The sequence below is a fragment of the Bos grunniens genome, chromosome 5 (assembly GCF_055505025.1).
Source record: "Bos grunniens cultivar Pamir isolate PY7600 chromosome 5, Bosgru_T2T1.0, whole genome shotgun sequence".
NCBI classification, from domain to species: domain Eukaryota; kingdom Metazoa; phylum Chordata; class Mammalia; order Artiodactyla; family Bovidae; genus Bos; species Bos grunniens.
The window spans coordinates 24469913-24492281 of record NC_141169.1 but is presented as its reverse complement, the minus strand read 5'-3'; the positions used below and the strand labels follow the sequence as shown (position 1 = coordinate 24492281).

The 22369-nt window shown below is 44.6% G+C and overlaps 2 long non-coding RNA genes across 5 annotated transcripts in view; one reads left to right on the top strand and one right to left on the bottom strand.

The window, feature by feature from the left end:
• The window catches only part of LOC147371417 (uncharacterized), an 82923-nt gene extending 64656 nt beyond the window's left edge, over positions 1 to 18267 (bottom strand). Inside the window, exons 1-5 of one of the 4 annotated variants that reach the window (XR_015163554.1) lie at positions 15448 to 18267; positions 7251 to 7416; positions 5069 to 5979; positions 4092 to 4246; positions 2369 to 2578 (exon numbers count right to left, since the gene is read on the bottom strand). This is a non-coding gene — a long non-coding RNA (uncharacterized LOC147371417). Of the gene's footprint in view, positions 1 to 2368; positions 2579 to 4091; positions 4247 to 4398; positions 4936 to 5068; positions 5980 to 7250; positions 7417 to 15447 lie in introns of those variants that run through there. The other 3 variants (XR_015163553.1, XR_015163552.1, XR_015163555.1) reach the window with 3 other exon arrangements.
• LOC147371418 (uncharacterized) lies at positions 2684 to 6361 on the top strand. The gene is made up of 3 exons (XR_015163556.1): positions 2684 to 3002; positions 4017 to 4189; positions 6224 to 6361. It is a non-coding gene; the product is annotated as an uncharacterized LOC147371418 (long non-coding RNA).
• Positions 18268 to 22369: the final 4102 nt, after the last annotated feature.

The following is a 22369-nucleotide window of genomic DNA, read 5'->3' as shown; positions in this document are numbered from 1 at the left end:
CAAGCACAGACTGAGGCTGGGTCACGATGGTGAGAGCACCAAATCCTAACCACTCAACCACCAGGGAAGTGATAAGACCCTACCCTTCAACTTTGCAAAAAAGAATTCCCACAAAGACAGAAAGGAATGAAACAAGTATTTATTAAAAGGAAGAAGAGTACAGTACGTGTTGATAGACACATGGGCAGACTCCAGAGGGAGAGTCCCAGAGTTGCACCCTCATGGCAGTTTGAATTACCTTTATGGGGCATTTCTTCTGGCTTCCTTTGGCCAGTCATTTTGATCTGCCTGGTTCAGAGTCCGTATTTTGTATATCTCAGGATTCTCCCACGTGTGCACACACAACTCTTGGCCAAGATGGGTTCTACTGCAGAGGCCTATGGCTAAAGTACCTCTTGGCATCACTCCCCTTTGACCTCCAAGGAACCACTTGGCCCATGTGTAGTCAGGGAGGTCTCCTGACCTCGAGAAGGAGAAATACGTGGTCTGGGAAGGGTCCAGCCTCCTCTCTTAACTGTCCTGCTATTGTCATCTTAGACTTTTGGTCCATAGAGAATGAATCTCCTACCACTTTATCCTGGGGGGCCATCTACCTCCCGCCTCACCATCACCAGTGTTGTCCACATGGCCTCTGGGTGGGGAAAGAACTCTCCAGAACTGGAGGGGAAGGCATGGGACAGTGAGAAGAGGGGACAAGACTCCTCCAAAGGGATTTCTTAGGAGGCAGCTAGCTGACTGACAGGGTACTGGAGGCAATTTTGGCAAAACACCTGCCTGGGCACAGTTTAGTAGTAAATATGCTGCTATGGCCTGTCTCTCAAGATGTTGTGAATTGGAGCTCAGCCCCTGTTCATTAGCGAAAGCCCCTGATTGCTTATCTTATCCAAGTGAAGAGCCCTATTTCCATTCCCCAACAGAAAACAATCAAGCTTGTGGCTGGATAATGAACAGAGAAAGCAGCCTTGCCCTTCTACCAGGTGAAGGCAGGAAGAGACGCCTGTGACCCAGAAGAGGGGCCTCACTCAACCACACCCGCACCCCCATCTCAGACTTCCAGCTCCAAAACTTTCTGAAGCTCAGCAAAGAAGGGAAACTCATCGAGACAGTCTATAAAGCAGCCCTATTAGGATCCAGCTTAACATTGAGGAAATGCAAACACAGGAAGACGTGCTTTTGTTGTTTCCCCAAGATCATACAGTGCTTTTGACCAGAACGGTAACCCAGCTGCCTGACTCCCACCTCCAGCGCTATAACAAGGCTGATGAACAGCTCCCGTGGATGACAGTGGTGCTGGCACGAGCATCCCATTGCAAATCCAACCAGAACACAACAAAGTGAGGGACTTCCCTGGTGGTCCAGTGGCTAAGACTCCGTAGTCCCAGTGCAGGGGGCCCGAGTTCGATCCCTGGTCAGGGAACCAGATCACACACGCCGCAGATAAAGATCCCGCACGCTGCAACTAAGACCCGGTGCAGCCAAATAAATGTTTAAAAAAATACAACAAAGTGAGATATTCTCATGGTACTCAGAAGAAAGACAACAGAGCAGATGGTAAACTGGTTGCCATCCACATGCACCCACATGCTGTGCATACATTTTTCTTGTTCTGCACAACATTTTTTAAAAAACTAGCTGCCAACATTTTTAAATTGATCTGTTTAAATGTTCAGTTTCTGATGTCCCTGGGAAGAAATGGCAATATCTGGCCCTCTCTCTTCCTTCCAGGGCAGTATTTCCTTGGGGAGGAATAGTTGCAGGTAGCTCAATGGTAAAGAATCCACCTGCCAATGGCTTCCATCCCTGGGTTGAGGAGATCCCTTGGAGAAGGAAATGGCAATCCACTCCAGTATTCTTGCCTGGAGATTCCCACGGATAGAGGAGCCTGGAGGGCTATAGTCCTTGGGATCGCAAAGAGTCAGACATGAGCACGCATGCACACACTCTCTCCGTCTCCTGCCATGGCATCTACCACCCTCGTTGTGTCCCATCTCCAGGAGGAAGGTGCACTCTCAAGTGGACCTGGCAAGGCCCGCTTTGCTCATTAACAACACCTGCCTCACCGCCAGGTTCTTGCTTGTGACCTCTGGGGAAACCGCAAGAGCTTCCTGCAAATGACTTACAGGCTGGGGAATGGAAGAAGCTGAAGCAGCACTGCAAAGAAAGAGCTAGAACCAATGGGGAGAGGAAAGAGCATGGGGGAGGGAACATGGACTTCAGCTCAACGTCAGAACAAATTCTAGACTTGACTTCTCAGCCCTGGAACTGTCAAAGAAAGTGTTTGGACACAGCCTGTCTATCAGGGAAAAGGAAGGATTCCTCCATTGCCAGGGGGGAAGGACTCTCTCCCCTTTAAGGAATTCTTCAATGCTCAGATTTAAGAACACTTTAATTGGATAACACAGTCATATCATTTCAAAAATGTTAAAAGGTGTACAGTGGAAAGTCAGACTCCTTCCACTTCTATCCCTCAGGGTTCAGCTCCTCTCCAGGAAGCAGCCATTGTGCCTTTCATTGGTCTTCCCAGAGACATCCTGTGCCTGCACTCACGATTTACTTTTCCTGACATAGTGATAATTCCCTATAAAAAAGAAAGGAAGCAGGCTTACACACGGACTCTCAGATTTACCAACACACACACACAATTTTACCAGCCCTCTCCTGGGAATCTTCACACACACACAGCCAATCACAGTCGTCTCCTACCTAACACCCGCCAACGCTTCTCATGGTTCCCTGAACACAGGACACACTCTAAGCGGGCTGACAAGGAAGGCCCTCTGTGGGCTGCCTGCTGCCTCCCCTTCAGCGTTCCTTCTTGGCAACGCCATCTTTGTCCCACCCAGGCCGACCTGCTCTTGTTCACTTCCTGCTGGGGAGCCAACCCCTTCCTCATGTCGTCCGCCTGACGTGTGTTGTTCCACACGCTGCCAGTCCCTCACTTGTTGAGGTCTGCTTGGCCCCAGCTGTTCATTTACGGAGGTCTTCGTGGCTGCCCAGACCAGGTAAAGTGCCCCTCCTCCTGCCCCCCAACTCTGTGTCCTTGTCCCGGTTGGATCACTCCCCACAGTTTAACACAATCACACACACAACTACCTGTCTTCCCAGCTAGGCTACACGAGGGCCTGTCTTCACTTACCAACGTACGCCCGAGCACTCGGCACCCATCTGACACAGAAGAGACACGAAAATATCACCATTGAACCAACGCGTGAGACTCACTAGAGAGAAAGCTCACAGGCTTCACTGCTCACTCCCCACCCCATTCCTGGCACAAATACGGGTGGGTGGCTGGGTAAACTTTTTCTCAGGAGAAAGCAGTCTTATGATAAAAACCTGATTCCAAATGTCCACTCTGTGTATTGAAAGATAAGTCATGCCCTATGAAGTGTGAAATGAGGATTTCCTTTGATCTAGTTTCTGCCTAGCGCTAAAAAGCTTTGATCCTCTGCATTCTCTGACAAACAAAACTCAACCTGTAATAAGCAGCCACTAAACTGGTCATAATTTTCTGTGCCGGGAACAATAAACCAACCGACCAATGTTTAGAAAGGGCATTTAAGAAGATGAAAAATAATTTCTAGGAATACAATGGGATCCACCACTTGGTACCCCCAAACAACCATATTTAAGAACTGTTAAAAACAAGACAACAGGCCTCAAATGGCATCACTTATGCTAAGCCCCACATCACCAAACTGGGACTTCATTATATTTTTGGCTCTCCCAGTAAATGGAACCTTAAACCAGGTACTCAGGAACCATCTGAGCAGCACTAGTGGGGTCTCTGCCTGACAGACCCCTGCCCGCCCCTGAAGGAAAGTAACTGCATTAACCACCCGCTTCTGGGCCTGGTTTATTTCCCTCGTTCCTGCTCCCTTGTGTTCCCAAGTCTTTCATTCCAAACAGCTTCCGGAGCTCCTTTCTTTCTACTAGACTGGATGCAGCTTGATTCGAACGGACTTTTGCTCAGTTAAACTCTTAAAAATTTTAATATGACTCAGTTTATCTTTTAACAGTTCTGTTAGTAAGAAGCAGAACCAAAGGCGACCCCGGCGGGCCCAGGAGAAACGACGAGCAACCAGACACAGTACCTGCAGAGCTCGGAGTTCACGGCCTCCCTGCCTCAGGAGCTGCTGCGTCCGTCCACCTCGAGCCTCTGGCTTCTGCCTTACCAGCTTTCAGGGTTCATGTGAGCGTTTCTTTTTCACACACACTTTGGAAAGGACCGGAGTCGGGGTGGGCCCAACTGAAAAACCAGATTGAGTTCAGGGTGCAGCTGATTCTGATGGGCCCAGCATGAAGTATCAGTTCAGTCGCTCAGTCGTGTCTGACTCTTTGCGACCCCATGAATTGCAGCATGCCAGGCCTTCCTGTCCATCACCATCTCCCGGAGCTCACCCAAACTCATGTCCATCAAATTGGTGATGCCATCCAGCCATCTCATCCTCTGTCATCCCCTTCTTCTCCTGCCCCCAATCCCTCCCAGCATCAGAGTCTTTTCCAATGAGTCAACACTTCACATGAGGTGGCCAAAGTACTGGAGTTTCAGCTTTAGCATCAGTCCTTCCAAATCAGGTGAACACAATTTTGTTTTAACACTAAATGAGCAGGTTAACCTTACCTTAGGAAACCTTACAAAAATCTTTAATTACAGTGGGCACAGCTGAGAACTTTTACCTGGGTAAGCCTATCCATTTACGAGATGCCTTAGAGAAAAGCGAGTCTTAGCCAACCGTTCACCCTAAAAGGTAGAGGGAAAATGTGTTTTCCTCCCTGAAAGGAGGACCTGTATAGTTCTAGTGACCAGGATGAGACCCGCCGGGACACCCCACACACCTGTGTTCCCAGGACCTAGGATCACATCTGCTGGGTGGATGCTGCCTGATTTGATACTTGCTCAAATAAACTCTCTCAAACTCTCAAAATGTCTAATATGCCTCAGTTTATCTTTTAACAGAACCTAAAAATAACTGTTTCCTGTTACCAAAAACTCTAAACGCCAGCTTCTAAAAAAAAATATACCTTTTAGAAATGGAGAGGAACTGAGATTCGCTATCTGGCTACTCACATTCTCTGTGATCCATTCTGCTCTTCTTTCTTCTGGGTGTGTATTTGCTTAGTCGCTCAGTTGTGTCTGACTCTTTGCAACCCCATGGAACCTACCATGCTCCTCTGTCCATGAGATTTTTCCAGGCAAGAATACTGGAGTGGGTAGCCATTCCCTTCTGCATCATTTCTGATCCAAGGATTGAACCCCAGTCTCCTGCACTGCAGGCAGATTCTTTACTGTCTGAGCCACCAGGGAAGCCCGATTTTTCTGCTAATGCCTCTCAAACTCGACAAGCTCCTCAGGCTACTCTGGGCTCTCTGAGCTCACTTTTTCATCCATGAGGATTTCTTTCTTCAATTGATTTGGACTTGGTGCTTTAATTAAGTACTCTACCTCAAATATATAGTTCTTTTCTCAAAATGTTACTTTTTTTTAATTCATGAAAATATAGAACTTCATAGCTGTCATGGCCCACAGCGTGGTCATTCTCAATTTTTAACCTTTGTTCAATGTGGAAAACCATTTGGGTTATATCTGAGTCCTTAAGACGTTTTAGTTTGTGCGTCAGATGAAACCTTGAGATAACGTGGGAAGTGAGTCTTGGAACAAATAGGCTCTGTGGGGCATGGGCCCAGTGTCAACAAGCCCAGGCAAATGAAAGGTTGTGGAGCTTCCAGAACATGTGAAAGTTTCGACTCTGTGGTCCACAAGAGAAGCAGGTCATGGCAGTAAACAGCTCCACTCAAAGAACCATAAAGTGGTGAAACGTAGCCAGAGATTGAACCATAACTGTGGGTGATTTTACAGTCACAGAGAGACACTGCCTTGCTGGAGAATTGTATTTAGTGATTGCTGACATTTTTAGTGTTGTTTTGAGTCTTTTAAAGTTTTTAATATTGTTACACCATAGTTTGCTCTTTGAAAGTAGGCTGCAAACACAAGAAGAATGAGAATCATCAACTTAGAAAGAGTATCAACCAGCCACCCCCACCCCCCGCCCAGTCCCCTGTTTAAGGCTAAGGAACTGAAGTCTTAAAAGAGGAGAAGGGATTTGAAGTGGAGCAACACAGCTGGGGTGGGGTACACACAGCCAGGATGAAAATTCAGGCCTCGGGACATCCAGTCATGATTTTTCTACTACATCTTATTTCCTCTCTGTGTCTATAAACCTAGGTCATCAGGGCTAAAAATGAGTAGACAAGAACTGGCAAAAGACAAGGACTTCATCACATGCCTCCCTGCACGGAAGATACGTCTCCACTTGGCTCTTGCATTGTGGACCTTCTCCTGCAGAGCACTCAAGATCACAGAGATGGAACTCATCTAAATATTTGCGTTGAGAGTTGGACATTTTGTTCAGATAATCATGGCTTCAGTTGGCTTCTCCTTGCTTTGTAACTTAGGGCACCCTTACATAATACGTGATGTGTCTTCCTCAAGGAGAGTGAAGTAGGGGAAGAGTAGGGCACATGGAATATTTGGAGCTGATGGCACAGCAGTGGAGAACTAGGGAATGTGCCTGGCTCAGCCCTGGACCCTGGGAGAATGGCAGGAAACGTAGTTTATGGTATCCACGTTGACCCCTGGTGTGCTTCCTGCAGGAGCTGGTGTATAATGGGTTCCAATTTAGTGGATTGACTGAGGCAGTGGGAATCCAGGTGAAGGAAGATATTAGTAAAAGGTATTATAAAAAAAGGTGTGTATATATATAATTAAAAGGTATTATATAAAAGATCAGAGAAGGCAATGGCACCCCACTCCAGTACTCTTGCCTGGAAAATCCCATGGATGGAGGAGCCTGGTAGGCTGCAGTTCATGGGGTCGCTAAGAGTCGGGCATGACAGGGCGACTTCACTTTCACTTTTCACTTTCATGCATTGGAGAAGGAAATGGCAACCCACTCTAGTATTCTTGCCTGGAGAATCCCAGGGATGGGGGAGCTGGGCTGCCATCTATGGGGTCGCACAGAGTCAGACGTGACTGAAGCGACTTAGCGTAGCATAGCATATAAAAGATACACATATTATCTAAAGGTATTAGATAAAGGTATAAAAGGAAGGTATATTAAAATCAGGTAGGAATTTGTGGCATGATAACTTTATTCACAGCAAATCTACCACTCATGGTTGAAGAAGGAGAGCAGCCTCTGGCCCATGGGGAGAGGGGCCTGGGAATAGGCAGGCAGGAGTCTGGTGCTCACCTAAGCAGTCTGAGGTTTCAAAAGGGGATCCAGTTCCAGCAAGATTGTTGGGAGGTGAGATGACGGAGTGAGACAGCATCAGTGAGGACCGGTGGTCAGGGACCCTATGTGTAGGGGCATAGGAGGCGCCAAAGATGCAGTGGAGAACACGATGGAATGAAGTTATCTGTTTTAAAGAATATTAAGTTTAAAAAAATCTTTTTTCAAAGTTTAATAATTTGTGCTTTAGAGTCAAGAAACAACCCACAAATGTCCACCTGTCCAAAACATAGGAAAGTTTTATCAAAATTCCCCAGTCGAGATATCACGGACCAAGCCTTTGTGTGTTCCTCCAGTCTCAGGTCTTATAAGTGTTCTCCCTGGTGCCCCAACCCTGGGCCCACAACAGTCTGCAGATCCTGCTGCTTGTTGCCCTCCAGCCTCCCTGAAATGCCTTGAGATGCCCTTCCCTTCCTCACGTTCTGATGGTCTAATGGGCCATCTTGTGCGTCCTTCCACTCCGTACCCAGAGAGTGGATCCCTCCCACTTTTATCCAACCACTGGATCTCTCAGTTAAAGTGTTTAGGACCAGGGTTCGTATTTGCTGTCACATACCAGGTTTGCTACACCAGTTGTAAAATTATTCAATTACTTTTACACAACTTGATTTAAAAAAATTGCTATCCCAGGACCCTCAATGCCCCTTTCCCCCAGGCTCCTACTCAACTTGGCCCCTCCTCTTGCACTTTGCAGATCACCCCAGGGTCTGGGGAGATTGATGTTGTGAGATCTTCTCTTGTTCCCACCTACTCTTGAGACATCCAAATGTGGGTCAGAACCCAGGCTCAAGTCTGCTGATTTATGAATCCCTTGGCTCCTCTGAGACTTTTCTCATCTGTAAGATGGAGATGGAAGGGATGGAAGTCCACTTGCAGGGGTTCAATAAGACTGCTGGGTTGATGGTCATATACGTTCAGATGTCAAGAGCTAGCCTGTGGTCATTTTGAATAAGACAGAGTGAAGCAAGGACACTGAGCCTGGCCAGCACCAGCCCCAGGCTCTTGGGCCGACAGATCCTGCTGCCGTTGTCACTGCCAATCCTGTGCTACCCAGCGGCCTCGGACCTCGCTTCCCAAAGCCTGTGAGGTGGCTTAATCGGCACCAGGCTTCTTATATGACTTTAGTCATCTAAACTCTCTGGGAATGAGAGGAAGCACCATTTTCATTGCCTTTGTTTTTGTCTAGAAAGGTTGAATGGGTGGGTGAGTTTGAAGGCTGCAAAGCCTTCTGAGAATCGGAGTTTCTTGGAAGTTTTTAATAGTCCAGGCACTATTCCCTGGAAAATGTGAGGTTCCTGGGGTTTATTAGAAGCTTAAACTTTTGGTCAAAGTTAAACATCTAGAAAAATGTTCCTGGGAAGTGTCATCAACACCTTCTTAATTGGCTGCCTTGGCACCATCTCAAGGCTGTGGTTTCTACTTCAGATGCTGGAGCAGGACCAAGCCCAGCTCAGGGTCTCCTTCTGGGATGGAGGATAAGTAAGAACCTCCGGCCTGTGTTTCCGAATTAGGGACATAAAAGGAGCCTGGCTGTGGGAATTGCATGAATCATATTTACATTAGTGTTGGAAAGTGCATTTCTCTCCAGGAGATTATATTCCTTCAAGGGCTCCCCCCGCCCCGCCCCATAGTGCAGGTGAGAGGTGAGGTAAGAAAACTCAGCTCTTCCTGGATGGATAACTTTGCTCTGGGCTCCAGGGGCCAAGGACCAGAACCAAGGAAGTACCCTGTGAGTTTGCATCCAGATGGGCAAGAGCATGGACCACAGGTAGAAAGAATAGCCAAGGGACTGCCCCTCTCCCCCACACCTCCTCTTAGAAAGCTCTCCTCCAGGTTGCCACCTCCCAGCCTGCTTGGAGGAATTGGAACCTAAGTTCCTGTAAGTACAGTGGAGTGACCTCGCTCTAAAATTTTATCTGGCATTCCTTCCACTTTCCTGATATTTCATCCCTTCTACTCTTCAAATGAAATGGTAACTCACTCCAGTATTCTTGCCTGCAGAATTCCACGGACAGAGGAGCCTGATGGGCTATAGTCCATGGGTCACGAAGAGTCAGACATGACTGAGTGACTAACACTTTAATGCCTCAGATGAGGCCATTTGAAGTTTTTGCCAGAGTGATGGGTATTGAACAGCAGATGAGAGAAAATAGGACCGTCTCCTGACTTTTTCTTTTGAAAGTCCTTAAAAGGAACAATAGTGACGATAAAAATTCAGAGCATGAATAACAGATTTGGAAGATCCCATGAGAAGGAGGAAATCTTCTGAATGTTCTTCTAATGCGGGGTGGAGGTGTCAACTAAGCGGGGAAATCACAATTCCTTGGGCATTTGCAGAACTCTGGAAAGAGGAACCTACATTTTCTTCTCAGGCACAGGCTGGGCAGGTGGTAGAAAGCCAGAGGAAGAAATGGCTCAGAGATGTGTGTGTGCAGGAAGGCTTTACATAAACAGGGAGCATGTCTTGGGCCCTGGTGAATTGCCCTCTGTGTCTGAGAGTGATGTGCAATTAATAGGGCCCCTCGGACAAGCTCACTAAGTTTCTTGCAGCTGAGTGTGACTCAAGAGGGAAACAAACATAGTTAAAAGGATGGGGGTCTGGAGAATTAGCAGTTTGAGTAAGAAAGGACTCAACAGTGCCCTGCATGGACTGGCAACTGAGCACTGGAGCACGTGAGGACATTTTTGAACTGAGATTATATTTCCATTCCTGCTCCCCCAAGAGAATGCAAGTTTATAATATAAATCAAATTACCTAAGCAGGTTGACTGATATTCTTATACCCTATTAAGAGCAGAACTCCACTCTTGGAAAAAAATTAATAGTACATGGATCCACTGAAAAAAACACTGAAAAGATATACATCCAATGTTCACTGAGGTTACCTCTGGGTGTTGGAATTATTAGAGCTCTCCTCTTTCCAGTCTTTCAAATCCTTTCCTTCCTTCTTCCTTCCTTTCCTTCCTTCCTTCCTTCTCTCTTTTTCTATGTATCTACTTTTGTAATTTTTTCACAATGAACTATTTTCTAATCTACAATAAACTTGTTTTGTTAAGAAAAAGCAACACAATAGAATAAGAAAGACCAAAAAATAATCAGCATCCAGGGTTTTTTCCATTTCATTTGGAGGATGAAAGAGCTCCCACTGACATAAAAATGTTTGATTTTCCTGCTAGACCTGGGACAAGCTGAGGACCTCCTGTGTGCTCTGGACTACCCTTCGCCCTTTCTCATCTTCCATACATACCTGGGATCCAGCTTTTCTAGAAAACCTCCAAGAATCTTCTTTGCATAGGCCTACTGTTTGTGTCTGCTAAACTAGCTTTTGTTGTTCACAGTTTGGGAGTATAGAGGTACATTTAAGGCACTTGCCTCCTTTATATAAGCAGGATGCTGACTCCCTTACTTGTCTATACTTGGGAGGCTAAAACAACTTACACATTTGTATCTGAGGGCAAAATCTAAATTATACCAAGGGAATTTATCAAGAGGGAGGGACTGTGTTAAATTCTCATCTCTCTGGCATGTGGAGAAATGGCTAAATTAGTCATGTTCAGTCTCAGGCAGAGAACTTACCCCCCTCACTCAGCTTGATAGAAACTTCTGATAAGAAATTTGAATAACCATCCAAGTGAATTACCTGCCTTGCGTGTTTCTAATCACTGTCTGGAATCCCCATGGCACCCAGCATGCCTCTGAGGAGTAGCTTGGCTCCTGCATCACTTTATGAAAACTCAGAACATGAAAATTCGATTAAATCTTAGCCTATGGCTCAGCAAGTAAATTTATTGCTCCCCACCAATCATATTCATTCTGGTTTCAAAGTTCTAGGCTGAAAGAACTTTGCACTTTTCACACTATCAATTACTACCCACCTCAGCCCCTACATATGGAATAATGAGGAAAAGACTCAGGATGAGTCCTGATGGCCTTCAACATATAGAAGCTGCAAGAAGGACATTTCTAACAGACTGCCTGATACTGTGATAAGTCAAAGATCTGACTCCTCTCCCCCACCCTCCCCAAGACATCCATGTCCTATTGCTTCTGCCTCCTACATGATTCTGGAATGAAAACAGTTTCCTCCATCTTTACAGTTGCTTCCCCAGGGCAGACAGAGACACTGCATCTTAGCGTCCCACCTGGTCTTCAATGGCTGCCATCCTTCTCACATGCAGATGTGATCCTGCCCTGGCCCCTTACGAAGCTATGCAGTAGATTCCCATTGCTCCTAAATCTCCCATGGCTTTATGGTAGACCCTCAACTCTTTCTCGTGGCTTTCAAGTTTTTTTCTTAGAGATTACACACCAGAAGCCTGTGGGATGATAGGTTTTGCTTGGCTTGCACAGTGCTTTTTTTTTTTCTTTTTAATAAATTTCCAGTAGAGCCAATGTCTATAAATTTGAAAGCTTTGTCTACAAATCCCAGCGTATGGCTTCTCTGGAAAAATCGGGGTATCTGGTAATGCTGGGCACAGGTCCCCACATGGAAAGGGCCTCCCGTGTGGATTGGGACTTTGTCTCCAAGTCCTCCCAGTCTGTGCCATGCCTGCTATATGTCCTTCCTCCAGCTCACAGAGGTCACCTGTCTGATGCTGTGGACAGGTAGGCTCTACATGACTGGGCCCTGATGAGGCTCCCCTTCCATCTCTCTCTTCTTTCCCGCCTACATGCCTGCGGGGAGAATCTGCGGGGTTAACTTCTCTCAGTCGGCCTCTCCCCACCTCACCCCCTCATATGCACAATCTGGGCTCTCTCTCACCTCTCTGCTCTGTAGTTGAAAACCCATCTTTGGGAATGTCTAATTCCAATTCATTCTTTGGGTCTCTGTTTAAATGTTGTCTTTCTTAGGAATGTCAGCCCCGATCTCCTCTGCCTAGGCCCCAATCCCCAAATCATGTTTTAATTGTCCCTCCATAGAATCCCCTATGGTGTAAGAACTAAATTTGACACTCAGTATTACTACCTGCCGCCTTGACATCTGATGAAATCAGGGAGGCCTCAAATGGCATAATGGCAAGGTCCCCTCCCCACTCTGCTCCCAAGGATAGATAACCTCCCTAATCAAACAGCCCTCTTTATCAACCCCCACCCCCACCCCAGGTGCAGTTCCTGCTTGTCCTTGAGCAGTGGGTTTCAGTTTCCTGCCAGTCACATCCTCCTGCAGGAACCAGGGGCCTCCTCACCCTCTTGATACTACAAGCCTGCCTCTCACAGACCCTGACGGTTCCACTCGGCTCCTGAGAGCCATCTTTGTATGGTATGTGGTATCCTCCCCAATCCCCAGCCACCCCGCCATGAGGATATGTGGTTGCTAAACTGCTATTAGTCTCAGCTGCCCAGTGCTGAGGGTCATATATTCAGCCATCCCCATAACCCTAGGCTGGGAATCCCTCCTCAATAGGGTGCATAGGAGGTGACCAAAACAGCCCATATGCACCATAACTGCTTGCTCACTTGCCTTTTCCCCACTAGACCACTGACTCCATGAGGGCAGAGACCAGGAGGACAGCAATGGGTATACTGTCTGCCTCCTACTCCCCAGTACCCAGCACAGAGACTGGCACACTCAATAAACTCTTGTCGGTCATCTCAGCAGGGTGGTAAGGCTCTTATCTGTAGAAGTTATTCAGCCAGAGCAGCGGAAATAAGCATCTCTCAGAGACTGCAGAGGTGTCCCCTGGGGGATACTTATTGCACTTTTCAATTCTTAAGATTCTGTCATTTCAGTAGTTTCTCTATTCTTCATGGAGTTATGGCAGTCCTTATCTTGCTGAATAGGACAGGATAGAAGAGCAATCATCTTTTATAACAAAACAAGTTCTCTGTTTTCAAGATGCAATCACTAATGTTAAACAGCCTTTGTTTGCAAGAACTAGGGACCCAGTTCAATGAGCAGGACATTGCTATGCAAAATATGAAGAGGCTGCAGAAATGAGCCCATTTGTTCTAAAGTGCACTATCACAGCCTCTGGTGTTTACTGGGGGAAAATAAACCCTACCATCTGTAGATGGTTTAGTAACAAATTTATACCATTTCCATGTGTGAGTAATGCAGTTCTAGAAATGAATCTAATCAGAGTGCTGTTTTAGCAGGGAGGATGTTCTCACTTAAATTCAAAAAGCATTTCCATCATTGCCAGATTTTTAAGAATCAAAATCCAGCTGACTTTCTGCAATATGCCACTTAAACATCTTGGAAATAAATTTATGTGTTAAAATAGTAGCAACACCAATGAGTTTCTGTGAACATTGTAAAAATCACCCTGTAACCGGATGGTAACTTAGAGAGGATATACTTACAATTTAAATTTCAAGAATGTGTCACTGAATTTTCTTTCATTTATTGGGTTAAAACTCAAACTATTTTAGAGCCATAAAATTTGCAATTTATGCCTGTCGGACCAGTCAGAGAGAGAATGTCCAGTGCTTCATGGTTAAGCTATGCCTACACATGAAACTAATTTTAAGGTCAATTCATAATTTGATCAAAACTTTGGCTTAAGTAAATCCTAATTTGGTTCAAACTCTTATTTCAGGGATGATGAAGGATGTCCAATAGAGAAAAATAATCAGAATAAAACTGCCAACTCTCCACAGGGTACAATACAGCAGAGTGGATCAGAGCTCAGGCCTTAGATTTCACTACTCTGGGGTCTCATCTTGGCTCTGCCACTTATTAACTGACTCGATTTAAACTTAACTACTCCCAACCTCATCATCTTAAAATGGCAACACTGAGAATACTTATGCCATGGTGATGTTGTTAGGATTAAAGGTATAAATGAATACAAATGCTTATCATAGCTATTGGCACTCAAAAAGCATCTATAAATGTTAACTATTATTGTTATAGTAAATTGGTTTCACAAAATGTCCTAGCAATGAAATCTCTGAAAATTTGATTCTGCAACTGACTACCGGAATCTGGAATTTGCCTCTTGGACTGCCAACGGCAAATTGGATCCCTACCATTTCTCATGATTTAATTAATGAACGGTGCCAATTTCCAGAAGAGAGAAGAGAGAAAGCCAAAGAAAAGTAGGGATGGTGTTATAGACAATAACTCATTGTGAAACAGGAAGGGACACTACCTTTCTAGTCATTAGTGAATTGAAAACCCAGCCAAGCCATGAAGCCATCTAGGTAAAGGGGATCTTCGGTACATAGAGGTGGCTGCAAATTGACTGCAAATGTCCCTGGATCTAGGAGCATCAGCCCCAATTAGCACATGTTGTCCCTTGGGGCTTGTCATGCTATGAGTGGTCTTGGTCATTTGGAGTCCAAGAAACAAAGCCAAGAGTCTGAAATGATGGTGGAACTCTAGAGCAGTCCTGAGGCTTCATAGTTGGATAGTTTTCACCATGAAAGCTGATATAGAATAATAAGCCTTGGCATAGGCATGTTTTTATCCCTCTCTTCAATTTCTGTCTTCCTCTAACTCTGATTTTCTGCAGCACCAAAACACATCAGTTAAGACACTAATAAAGGAAGATAGGCAAGATGATCCTTCAGAAAAGGATAATCACTTGGATAAAACCAAATTAGCCCACTATTCTGACAATTATCTCACCACTGTTTATAGGAACACAGGTAAGAAAGTATATTCTTCTTTACCTCCCAAGAGGCAAGTACTTAATGGGAAAAGGGACACACAATTTCTTTATTGCAACCTCCACATTTAAGTTGTTTCAGGGTAACATAATCTACATGTACAATTTGGAAATACATAAACATTCTGTGGGCAGGAATCATGGTTATATTTCTCACTGCTGTATGCAAAGAATCTAGCCCAGTACCTAGAACATAGTATATATTCATGAACATTAAATAAATGAATGAATGTATATGAGCTCACTCACTTTTGTGATTTTATCTGAAATCTCCTTCTATCTTTGTCCATTCAATAAATTTCAACTCACTCTGAAAGTCTCTGTTCAGTTGGCATTCATTCTGTGAAATCATTTCTTTCATTTCAGGAAGGAAAAGACCTCTTTGCCTGTTTCCATACTACCTAGAACATGCCTTCTTGTAAAGTTTTCTACATGCAAACAACAAAACCCATTCTGGCAAGTTGAAGCAGAAAGTGACTTGTTAAAGGATATTGGGTGGCTCACAGAATTTGGGGGAGGGATGGAAAACCAGGTCTGAATGCTACCTGTGCTGTGCTGCGCTTGGTTGCTCAGTCGTGTCCGACTCTTTGCGACCCCATAGATTGTAGCTCACCAGGCTCCTCTGTCCATGGGATTCTCCAGGTGAGAATACTGGAGTGGGTTACCATGCCCTCCTCCAAGGATCTAACCCAGGTCTCCCACATTGCAGGCAGATTCTTTACCACCTGAGCCATCAGGAATGCTACCTACTTAAATTTAATAGCCGGGAAAGAGCTTGGCCATGCCAGCTGCTTGAGAGAGGCATGGTAGTAGCTGCTGCTCCTTAGCACTGAGTAGCCAGTGTAGACCTGAGGATGCAAGCGTGGCTACTACCACCTCAGAATTACCAGACAGCTCTACCACTCTCCTAGTCAGAAGATTCTATCCTCCTACGTACCACTACCACCTCACATTGATCACTTCTGCCTCCGCTTGTACCAGCACATCCAATTAGAAGAACATAGACCACATACTTGATCTCTCACCACAGGGGGTTCTATTCATCCAGTCACTGCAGCAGCGGAAGGTGAACTAGAAGATATGTGGAGTGAGTCATCCAACTCTATATGTGCCATACTCCATGACACTGCTGGCTCCTTCACTTGGCATGAATTCCCTAAAATCTGAGAGAAAAAGATCAGCACCATGGAGGATCTGTGCCAAAAAATCCAACATCTGACCAATAGGAGTTCCCAAGAGAAAAGAGAGAAAATAGGAGAGAAAGCAGTAATACAATTAATTTTCCAACACTAAAGACAAGAGTTTTCATACTGAAAGGTGAGAATTTAAGAAGACCCCTCCTAGGCACATCTCTGTGAAATTTCAGGACACCAAAAATAAAGACCCTAATAGCTTCAGAGAGAGAAAACGGTCACCTACAAAGGACAAAGAAAGAGACGGACTGGCACAGCAACACCGGTGCTGAAAGGAAACGGAACAATAGCTTTCAAACTGAAGAGAAATGTCTTTGACTTGAGTTCTGTCCCAGATAAAATGTCATTAAATAATGATGGCAGAATAAACATCTTTATACAGGCAGGCCTCAGAAAGTTCATTTCCTATCCATTCTTCAGTTGGGAGTTACTGGAGAAGATGTGCTCCAAGCAAATTAGGAATTAAATCAAGAAAGAGGAAGTTATAAGATCCAGGGAGAACTAAAGGGAAGGAAAAACAGCAGCTAGTTATCAGTCCCAGAAGGCCATCAGTCTACATGAGAGGAGGGAGGTAATTGGAGAGTTCCTAGAGTATGGCTCTGGGGAGAAAAGAACTTCCATAAGTTACAGAGTATGCTGCAGACATTTTAGGGGCATAAAGAAACGATAAAGGCAGAGAATATAAAAATTAAGGCAATTAGAAGTTCCAGGAAAAATTAAAAACTGTGAGGAGATGAATGCAATCATCGCATGCTGCTCTTCAGAAAGATAATGCTATAAGGGCTGTTTAATGATTTTCCATTTCTACAGTCAGCAAGACAAAGCCTGCCCAGAAACAACTGCAACTATTATGAATCTCGTTAGTGTAAAACTACAAACTCAAATGAGATTTGCAAGAAGGAAAGAGAGGTGAAAAGAAGGGAGGGGTAGCCATGAAATATGTGATATCTTATAAATCGAGGAATCTACAGCATATATCATGAGTAACAGCACCTCAAGTTACTTTTGGGTCATTTCCTCTCCACAACCTGCCGGCTGAGTGAAACTTCATCCACAGGATGGACACTCTCTAGCCAGTGGGTGAGCATGTGGCCCAGTGTAAGCCAATCAGACTTTCTCTTTCTGGTAAATTAAGAATCCCCACTAATTCACATCAGGCAGTGCCCTAAAGAGATGGTGCATTCATTCCTGCTCCTTAGATTCCCAGAACAACTCTTATTCCTTGCTTTTCTAAAGCCTGACTCTTTAGCAAGAACTGGTTTCCACTGGTCAAGGTGTATAAGATAAAATAGAAATTCAATTTGTGTTTTAAATTTCAAAATCTGGGAACTCAAAATAGTGATGTAAGTTTGAAGGGTGAAGGACTAGAGGAGGGATTAAAAAAACAAAACTCATATCTTAACAGGAAGTTGGTGTAAAGTGTAAAGCTGATAAATCATGAACAGGCAGTAAAAAAAAAATTATTTATCAACGCGGAGGCAACCACCAGAAACTTTACAACTTTTAAATTGAGAAAGAGAAATGGTTTCTAGAGAGAAAGAGACTAGGCTAGAGAGAAGTAGAAAAGGAGACTATTTCTTTTTATCATAAACTTATCTTCTCAGTTTGTTCCCCCTGTGTGTATGTATTAATTGATAAAAAATTTTAATGGTAAAGAGGAGGGAAAATAAAGATTGTTTGGCCTGTGTATAATGAAGACAGCTCAGAATTTCAAATCCTTCTCAAATAGACAGAAATCAGCCCTGGACGCTGTTCTAGAAACTGTCTCGGACTCCAAGGGAGGAAGCTAAACTCCCTCCATTGGTGGATCGCCACTGGACTCCTGGATGAGCCAGAGGTCACTGCCTCCTCTGAATGCCCTCACTGGGCCCCCACCTGTGGATCATCTCAAGCATGTCTTTGTCGCTCTTTGCAAGCAGAGAGTAGCTGGCGCAGGACTCAAGGGCTTTGGTTTATTCTCTGCCCATCTCCTTACCCAACCTTCATCCTGCTTCCTGGAAAACCAGAATTAGTCTTATCTCTACTCTCAAGAGGAGAAGGCAATGGCAACCCACTCCAGTACTCTTGCCTGGAAAATCCCATGGATGGAGGAGCCTGGTAGGCTGCAGTCCATGGGGTCGCTAGGAGTCTGACATGACTGAGTGACTTCACTTTCACTTTTCACTTTCATGCATTGGAGAAGGAAATGGCAACCCACTCCAGTGTTCTTGCCTGGAGAATCCCAGGGACCGGGGAGCCTGGTGGGCTGCCATCCACGGGGTAGCACAGAGTCAGACATGACTGAAGCGACTTAGCAGCAGCAGCAGCAGCAGCAGCAGCTACTCTCAAGGGAAAAAGAAAACAACATCTCCATATCTTTAAAACCATAAGGTTTGTTTTGAATGTGAGTCAGTTTTTACTGGTTTTTTAGGGCATTTTACTGATAAGACGAGGAGAGACATCCGTCGGTACTGAAGGTGTGGAAATGGCACATTTCCCAAATTAGAGGAAATCAGAAACCTCAAGGTATGTTTGTCTTTTTCTACCAAGAAGAGCTCTGAAGGTGACTGAAGCCAGGCATGGAGATTTCCAGGCAGGGCAGACCCTGTGTGGGTAGATGGCTGACTCTCCCCAGGAAGAGGATTGGTGCTGCGACATTAGCGTTCAGATCAACTCTCACCAATGACCTGAGTCATAATCAGAGGCAAAAGGCGGCTACACATGTCCTTTCCCCACCTTCACACTCCTGTACCCTTGGGTGAGAATCCAGCTTCCTTTTCTTCATTTCTCTGCTGTGCCCAGTCCTAGTTCTGAAAGATGGTGGATATTCAGAGGAGAGGAATGAAGAAGTGTGAGGATGGAAAAATGAAAGTGAAGTCGCTCAGTCGTGTCCGACTCTTTGCCACCCCATGGACTGTAGCCCACCAGGCTCCTCCATCCATGGGATTCTCCTGGCAAGAATTCTGGAGTGAGGTGCCATTGCCTTCTCCAGGAGATCTTCCCAACCCAGGGATCAAACCGGGTCTCCCGCATCGCAGATAGACACTTTACCATCTGAGCCACCAGGGAAGCTCGAGGATGGAAAAATATGAGCAAAGAAACAAGATCAGTTAGAGCTTTTCAGGCTATAGAGACACTGGAGTCAGGTAAAGAACTACTCACATTTTAAAGGCAAGCTGCCCAGCACTTCAACATGTCACTGAGTCATATCTGGGAATTCCCAGAGGTGTCTCATATGTACTCATGACAGTTTCCTCATCCTCTATTCTGGTTCTCCCATTAAGATGTTTATTTCTTGGCTAAATTAGCAATTATAATATGGAAGTCATAATTCTGTCCCATAAGAAAAATGCATACAATCAGTGAGCATGTCAGAAGAAATATGCTCTGTGAAACTGAGGTATTGTTGCCTTTATCACAGTGCAGTACCTTGGACAGTACTGGGAAGTGCTGGTATCAACAAACGGACTTATAACATTTATCCAGCATATCACTTGGGCATAACATGGTGAGACTGCAATACCAGCCTTGTGGGTCAATACTGATCCACTGGCACAACCATACATGCCAACAGCATTATTTTAATAAATTACAAAGAGCTCTTATAGAAAACTTAAACTCAATTGAAATCCCAAATAATTACTGCTCAAATTCTAGCTGCATTCTTAGCATCTGTGTGACCCCTCAGAGAAGAATCTAGATTTTGCAGAGCCTGAAGCTTAAACAAGTTGGGGAGCCTTTGAAGAAAAAGAATATGAAATGCATGGATTCAAAATCAAAACAAAGACTTGGAAGATGCTTGTATAATTGAGAAGACTGAGCTTAAACTTTATTAGCCTCGTGGGAGACTTACACATGACTGCTCTGAACCATAGTATCTTAACCTATAAAATTAAGATAATAATAATTATTCTCTGGAATTAAGAACTATATATATATATATATACATAATATATAATCTATTTATCTATATGATATATATGATCTATCTGTGTAAATATATAATTTTGAGTTTGAGATGCTGACTCTCAATGAAAGATTATACATATGTATATATATGTAACTTGTTTTGTGTGTGTGTGTGTGTGTTAGTCACTCAGTCATGTCCAGCTCTTTGCAACCTTCATGGACTATAGCCTACCAGGCTCCTTTATCCATGGAATTCTCCAGGAAAGAATACTGGAGTGGGTACCATTTCCTTCTCCAGGGGATCTTCCCAACCCAAGGATAAAACCCAGGTCTCCTGCATTGCAGGCAGATTCTTTACTATCTGAGCCATGATTGGAAGTCCCATGTAACTTGTTATGAATATTCAAATATGGGGTCCATATAATGATTAGGTTAAAACTTTTTCTTTTTGTGAATTCTGATTAGTTGTGTATTTATAGGAATAGATCCCAATGGACATAGTCATTAGATACTCAACAGCCAGTAACATAAACTCTCAGAATTGGCAATAAAGCATTGCAACGGGGCAGCAGTTGTCAGATGGGATCTTGGCAGACAAGGAGAGCAATCTGAGGGACCAACAGCGGTAGGCAGAATGTTGCAGATTTGAATACTGACAAAGCCTTCACTCCACTCCTGTGTCACCCTTTAAAGAAGTGTTTTAACAAACACAGCCTTGTTGGAGCCTTATAGCACTTATGAGGGTCAGGGTAAAGTTGATGCTTACCCTTCAGAGGACCTTCTTAGCTGGCTCACTCCACAGCCTGCTTTATGAGCAGCAGAGAATCAAGCCTAACACCTTTATCATCATTTCTTGGGTGTTTCTCAAATGTCAGATACAGTGCTAAATGCTTTGCATGTGTTTTCTTTTATAATCTTCCAAGTGCCATTATTTCTATTTGACACTGAATCATTGGAGCTAAAGTTCGATATCTTGCCAAGGATTTGCAACTAGTAAGTACCTAGGCACCAGTGATTTTTCTAACTAAACTAACAGATTTGGAGCTCATTTTGAATCTACAAAAACTTTAGAACCAGCAGAGAAATTACTCAAGAACCCTGGCCTGCACCTAGAGTTGAATCCATATCCTCTATAAGGGAGTATATTCTCCCCGAGGATTGACATGGATAACATCACCAAGACCAGAGTAGGTAAGATCATTTCTGAGGCTGTGTCTTACTTATGTCTGTATTGCTAATGTCTAGCATGCTGCTGCTAAGTCGCTTCAGTTGTGTCCGACTCTGTGCGACCCCATAGACGGTAGCCCACCAGGCTCCCTCATCCCTGGGATTCTCCAGGCAAGAACACTGGAGTGGGTTGCCATTTTATGGTTGTTGGCAAAATAAATGTTGTCAGATGCAGGAGCAAAATGAATACTTTGGTCAAGTGACACATGAGGGTCAGGGTCAGGAAATCCAGCTCTCCTGGCTCCTGACTCTCGATGCTACTACTGCTGACACCCCTGCTGCTTTCTCTACAATGGTTCAAACAAGACAGAGAATTATATTCTTCTCATGTTAAAGTCTGTGTAGTCAATTCAAGAGAAAAAGGTGCAAAGGAAAGCAAATCTCTTCCCTGTTAACAACTAACAGGAAGCTTCAGATATCACATATCCAAGCACATTCTACTGGGCAGTTACATGGCCACGTCCAGCCACAAGGAATGCTGGGAAATGTAGTCTTTCCACCCATTCAAAATGTCCATTATTATAAAAGACAGGAGAATGGTAGTCCTGGCCCTGAAGAGGCAAGTGACTGTGTACAGTGAGAAAAGCACTGAACTCAGAGATGGGTATAAAGGGGTTTTCTCACCTGCAAAATCTAATAACTACCTTAACTCAGTTTTTTCAATTCTAGACAATACCATTAGTAATAAGCATTTATTGAGCATGCCCCCATACTCTAGGTGCTATACCATACATTTTACACATACTATTTAATTCAATCTTCCCCACAACCTCTAAGGCCGGCATTATTATTGTCCCTTTGATTTTAGAGATGAGGAAACCAAGCCTCAGAGGACTGAAGTAGCTTGCCCAAGGTCTCACAGTGAACACGTGAGTTACAACACCAGACCTGGGCTCGCTGACTCCAAAACCCAAGCACAGACCCTGCGGCTACACCTTAAATGGAGACCATCTTAGTGCCAGCTTTACAGGGCTGCTGGGAGCATGAAAGGGGATATGATGGATAGAGCACACAGTAGGCCCTCACCACTTTCCTCAAGGAAGACAGTGTGTCTTGCCAGGGCTGGAGGCTTCCTTATCTGAGCTGAGTAAAGAACGTGGCTCTGGAATAGGGACTGTCCAGAAACACTTCAGGGTTGCTGGAGACAGGCTGGAGCCCA